Raw genomic sequence first — 6,438 nt, forward strand, 5'->3', positions numbered from 1 at the left:
GCGCCCAGTGGCCACAGAGGCGATTTCCATATATGGAATGCAGCAGCAGCCACTCACCACTCTGCTCTCATTCCACCTCCTGGGGAAGATGATTTAGTCCCTCCCTCTCCAAACAACACTCAACCAAACCCCATTTATTAGCTGTGTGTAGGGAGGGAGAATTTCATGTATGGAAAAGTCTTATAGAATTGAGTAGACAATTATATCCTTTCGATAGGATTTTAAACCATCCCTTTGATTTGAATAGAGAATTACATCTCTACTATAGAATTCTATAACATGGTTCAAAAACAGAGAATTATATTCTCTATTACAGCCTACGGGTTGTTAGGGTAATTTCTATCAAACTGTATTGTTTTCATCCCTATTAAGTTGCAGAAGACTTTTCCATAAAGGTTAGTGCCTATCATGATCTGTTTCCTAAGCTGTTCAAACCAAGTGGTTTTTAGGTCTTCAAACTCTCTCTTTAGCGGTCTGTGTCATTGAAATGTCTTACTTCATAACATGCTATGCTGTAATGGATTTATTTGCTTTCAGGAAGTGAAACTGGCAGAAATTATTGATCCTCATTTGAGGCGTTAAAAATAATTTTCAAAAATGTAAAGAAAGAACCTCAGTATAAATGTAACAATTGTTAATATTTTGTCCTACATTGTGCATGGTCTTTCAGTATCTCAAATTTAATATCATGGCCAAAACCTTTTTTCTTTAGGATCTTTCTCCATGGACTGTTTTTAACCATGAAAGAGTCACAGAGGTGCCGTGAAGAACAAGTTAGAAAAAGAGTGCCACTGTTAAAATACAGAATTTGAAGGAAAAATCAAGAGATTTGCTTTAATGAGTATTGGATCAAGCTTTTAAACTTTATGTGTCACTTTGCCCATTGGGAAATTTACCTAACTGTCAGGGATTTTGTGGAAATTCATTGTTTGCAAAGAGGTTTGAAGATTCAAGTACTAGGTCTTATCACTAGATCTAGTAAATCAGCAGTGCAACTAAAGATAAGGTGTGTATAGAGAAGAGGAAGTAGGGGATACTGCACACTGCTTCTCTGTTATATTGGGGAATACATAAAGATTCAGGAAAGAACATTACATGATGGGAAAGAAAAAAGAGAGGATGGAAAATTCATAAATAAGCAAACAGGCCACAGAATCATCACTGCAAAGTCTGAGACAACAGGACTTTTGAAAAACATCTCAGTTTCTGGCAAAGAAAAACACTAAAGGAAACCAACTATAGACCTCACCAACATGAGAAAATCAAAGAATATACGATGATGGAAAATTACATAGAAACAACAAAATCTGAACCAACCCTCTTCCCACAAAAAATGGACAGGTAGAAGTGAGACCAGAGATGATGAACAGAACCACGCATAGTAACTAGATCACAACAGCTAACAGCAACTAATGTTTCTCTGCCTGCAACAAAAGCAACCTGAAACTAATACCCTAGTTATGCTGTAAGGAATCTACAATAGCATATCAACAGCCCCACCATCTGGTATCAAGTCTGCAGACAAAGCTCTAAGCAGAAAGGCTGCAATACTGAAGGCACCACAAAACTGGGGATTGTATTAAATAGGGCAGATTTCCAACTTTATTGGTTTGCATACCACTTTCTTAAAAATAACAAAACACAATATTTGATGTACCACATGCCCATTTTTCTCCTTTTTGAACACATTTATTTTACAATGTAATAGGATTCGGTGTTTATGAATTTCACAGTAAAATAAGTTTTGACTCTGGCTGCTGGAGATCTGCCTGGGGGGAAATTAGGAGAGAAGAGAGTTTGACTGGGAGAGTCTGAGTAGGAAAGTTAGAGGATATGAGGTTTAGAGCTGGTCAGGAATTTTTCAACAAAATGTTTCATCAGCAAATGCCAATTGTTAAAAACCACAACTTTTTGTGGCAACATATGGTTTTGAGTAAACGTTGTCAGGAGACGTTTCTCAGGTCTAAGATGGAACTTCTGGTCTAAATCATAGAGACCCAAACCCCAAAACTACCTGGTAGTCAAGATGCTCACCTGGAATGTGTCACAGGTGTGCCCAATTCCAAGCACGTACTTGAAGCTGGGTCTTCCATATGCCAGGTGAGTGCCCTAACTACCAGGCTATTGGCTACTGTGGGGCGAGTGGGTCTCTTTCTGATTTTTTTGTGAAAAACTTCAAAAGGTCTCAGTTTCATCCGAGTGCAGAATGGAAAAAATTTCAAAAAAAAAATCACAAAGTTTCACAAGGTAGAAAAACTGTCCCCTCCCACCCAGCTCTAGTGAGGTTAGACTAGGAACTTATCTACACTACTGTTTAAGTCGATGTAAGTTATGTTGCTCAGGGGTGTGAAAAAAACCAGCCCCCGAGCGATGTAACTTACATTGACTTAAAGCGGTGTCTACACTCTCCCGCTGACATAGCTTCTGCCTCTTGTTGAGTTGGAGCAATCATGTTGATGGGAGAGAGCTCTCCTGTTGATGTAATACTTTTTCACCAGGTGTGCTACATTGGCACCACTGCCTCAATGCAGCGGCACCAAATTAGCACGGTACTGAAGACAAGCCCTGAGGGAAGTGGTTCTGGCTGGAGTGCAGGGGCCTGTGGTGGTGTGTCGAAGAGTAGAGGGATTCAGAGGTAGGTGCAGGAGTCTTGGGTGGAAGTGGGGGGCTTTACCTGGACATCAGGCAGCTTCAGGATCCCAATTCCCTCTGTGCCAGGGAGCTCTGCCAGTCCCACTGCAGCCCCTGACCTCTCTGGAGAGTCTTTCCCACAGGTCTCCTCCTGCAGTGGTCCCTGGATTCACAACTCCTTCCTTTTGGTTAAGGGATTCCACAGCACTTCTTCATGGAGCTGTGCTGTGATTCAGACAGGTTTTGGCATGCCACCAGCATCCAGCTTCATGGAGCCCTCCTTGGACTCACACACTTCTTCTCCTTGGTTTGAGGACCTCCCAGTCGTCCTTCTGGGGGCTGGGCTGTGATTCAATTAAAATCCGAGTTTAGACAAGGCAGTCAGAAACAAGTGTTAGCTGGTCGAGCAAACACTAGGCTGGGTTTATTAGCTATGTGCTCATGTTAGTTCCCAAATTAGGATTTTCCTGTTCTAATACTATTTAAAGGTGTGTTTGGTATTAGTTGCATGATGTTATTTGCTGACTAATTTTAGAGCCGCCTTATAAATCTTTTGTATTAGCCATTGTTTATTAATATAAACTGTCATTGCTGACAGGCCTGGACTATAGTCTTTCATTGCCACAAAATACTGTTGTAGGACCTTTCGTCTCTATATTGGTGGACTAACACAGCAGGCAGAATCCTTGAAATGACCACACTGGCATGAACGTAGTAAGTGACAGAGCATATATTCAAAGTGGGTACGGAGGCTGCTCCACACTGCTGCTGCGGATTCAAAGCCACTTCCACCTTCTCTGCCAGGCAGGAAGTATGTCCTCAACCTGAAGCTCTTTCCAGGGTTACTTCCTGAGAGGGGGAACTTTCTCATCTGGGGAGCCACACCTAAAGTTTAGGGGCTGTTTCTGGATGTCTCACATACAGACAAAGCCAGCACAGTAACTCTCTTACAATACTCTATGTTTGAAGTCTGGCCCCCACTCTCACTCTGCACCAGTAACTGGGGTTATTTTTAGGCTTGGTAGAATTCAATTTTTATTTTTATAGTACCATGGAAATACCAATGTTTATTTCAAACACTTTTCCAATTTTTATCAATTTTCACTTTCACAGTTGCTCAAAATGAAGGGGTTAAAACATTTTTTAATGATTGGTTTAAATTTTCAAATTGTGGGAAATCATGGGAGGGGACCAGTCAATAATTATTTAATGATAATAGACACTGAGATTGAAAAAGTTAAAGCTTTATAATTGTTAAACAATTAAACAAATTATCAAGATTGCATGTCAAAATATATAAAGTAAATATGCTTAAATCAAACAAGCTTTCAAGCAGCATTTTTCTTGCTTCACCTAGCTGTAAATTTCAATAATTATTTATGGAAACATTTATAGTTGGTTTGTGTGCCAACAGTGAAGTCAACATTTACCAATAAATATCTAATTTTTTCATGCCTAATTATTATTGGTGAAAATATTTTTTGTGTGGGTTTGTTTGTATACAGTGAAATTGAGATTTACCAACATTTACCAATAAAAAAAAATCTAATACTGCCAAGCCTAGTTATTTTAGATTCCCTCCATCCCTAACTGTATATCACTCTTCTTAAGAGCTGAACATACTTTATACACTATTTTATGCAGTAATTGAATTTGAAACTACATGGGCATGTTCCTCATTTTCCCTAACTATTTCAGTCTCTACAACACAGTTAGTGGTAGAAATTATCTTGACAATAGTATCACAGACAAGGTGAATGTCACAATAGGAAATCAAAAGTGTTGTTAAGTAACATACTAACTTGAACAGTTGTGTAACCTTTGAGTGGGCTAGAGTTTACTTCATTGCCCTTCTACTAGTGCCTAAAAACTACTCCCACAGAGCCCCAGCATTCAGTCACTGAGCATTTTCAGCAAGGATTGCACAGGGTTAGCCTCCCCACAATCAACTCCAAAAAAAAAAGGCATTACACTGTTGACTCAAGTTCCACTATGATCCCCAGATCCCACATAGCTTGTGCTCCACTATGACCCCCAGATCCCTTTCCACAGTATTCCTTCCTAGGCAGTCATTTCCCATTTTGTATACGTGCAATGGACTGTTCCTTCCAAGTGGAGTACTTTGCATTTGTCCTTATTGAATTTCATCCTATTTACTTCAGACCATTTCGAATTTTAATTCTATCTTCCAAAGCACTTGCAATCCCTCCCAGCTTGATATCATCCACAAACTTTATGTGTACTATAACAAAGTTCTGCCTTGGTGGGTCCTGTGCTTATTGGCAGATTTGCTCGCCTCAGAGATTCACGGCAGCCCTCAGTTTGGCCACTTTTGCTAGTGGCTCAAGCCTACCGTTCACTCAGCTAACCTCATCACTGGCCAGCATAGGGAAAAGGAAGGAGAACAATCCCCACAGTCTCCTCTGGTCCACCTAGTTGGTCTGGGGACAGGCCAGGGACCTTCCCCTCTGGTGAGACCCACAGTCCCGGTCAACACCTCCTTTATCCAATAGGGAGTTGGGAGGATGGGGGGAACCCAGCCCAGGGCCCTGTGGATCACAGCTGTCTACAGTGTTTTGTGTAACACCTGTGTGACAGCTACAACTCCCTGGGCGGCTACTTCCCCCATGGCCTCCTCCCAACACCTTCTGTATCCTCACCCCAGGATCTTCCTCCTGATGCCAGATAGCGTTTGTACTCCTCAGTCCTCCAGCAGCACGCCCTCTCACTCTTAGCTCCTTGCGTGCCCCTCAGTGACTGAAGTGAGGTTCTTTTTAAACCAGATGCCTTGATTAGCCTGCCTGTCTTAATTGATTCTAGCAGCTTCTTAATTGGCTCTGGGTGTCCTTATTAGCCTGTCTGCCTTAATTGGTTCCAGCAAGTTCCTGATTGTTCTGGAACTGTCCCTCTTACCGTACCCTGGGAGAAGGGACCTGCTTAACTGGGGCTAATATATCTGTCTTCTACCACTCTCCAGTAGCCATCTGCCCCAACCTGGTCACAGTACTCTCTATGCCATTATCTAAATCATTCATGAATATTTTGAACAGAACTGGACCCAGAACTGATCCCTGCAGGACCCTACTCGATGTGCCCTTCCAGATTGACTGTGAACCACTGATTATGCTCTGGAAACAGTTTTCCAACCAGTTAGGCACCCACCTTATAGTAGCTCCATCTAGGTAGTATTTCCCTTGCAGCGAAATATAAATGACTTTTTCCCCCATCAACCCATTTAAATAAGAAAAGAGTTGATGAACCATACTGGTTGAGACAATTTAACTAAAACGGTTTGGCTAAAATCAAATAATATTCAAAGTATATGATTATAATGAAATAAAAGAGTTTTCCCTCCCAATTTCCCCTTTCTATAATTAACTCCACTAGGGCATCCCTGTTGGAAGGCTAACAATATCACTAACCTGCCGCAAAATGCTTCAGAGTTAGGGGAAAACCACCTGATTTCTGTTTCTGTGCCTCAGCGTCTCCCAACCCACGTGTCCTTTTGTAAAGTAGCTGCTCTGACTACTTACCCTCAGTAGAGTCTGAGTCCAGTTACAGGAAACCTATTTGCCCCAAACTACCACACCCAATTGCAGAAACTTCTGGCTGTGGAGCACTAATTGTGCACCTGTGTAGCAACAATGACCCCGACACAATTCATTCTCACCCCCTCCTCACTTCTCAATAGATCTCCTAAAGAGAGATCTCCCCATTAGTCACGTGGGTTACACTAACAGCTATCTTTAAACTATCCCTTTCCCCCCTCCTGTATTATCTGATTTGTTCTGCTAGACAGCTCTTGGG

General features: G+C 41.6%; 1 long non-coding RNA gene across 1 annotated transcript; it reads right to left on the bottom strand.

Annotated features, from left to right (window-relative positions):
- Positions 1-406: 406 nt before the first annotated feature.
- Positions 407-6,147, bottom strand: LOC122465035. Its single transcript, XR_006289556.1, has 3 exons — positions 6,054-6,147; positions 5,292-5,388; positions 407-2,975 (listed from the first exon to the last, which is right to left on the bottom strand). It is a non-coding gene; the product is annotated as an uncharacterized LOC122465035 (long non-coding RNA).
- Positions 6,148-6,438: the final 291 nt, after the last annotated feature.

Source organism: Chelonia mydas, chromosome 3 (assembly GCF_015237465.2).
Source record: "Chelonia mydas isolate rCheMyd1 chromosome 3, rCheMyd1.pri.v2, whole genome shotgun sequence".
Classification (NCBI taxonomy): domain Eukaryota; kingdom Metazoa; phylum Chordata; order Testudines; family Cheloniidae; genus Chelonia; species Chelonia mydas.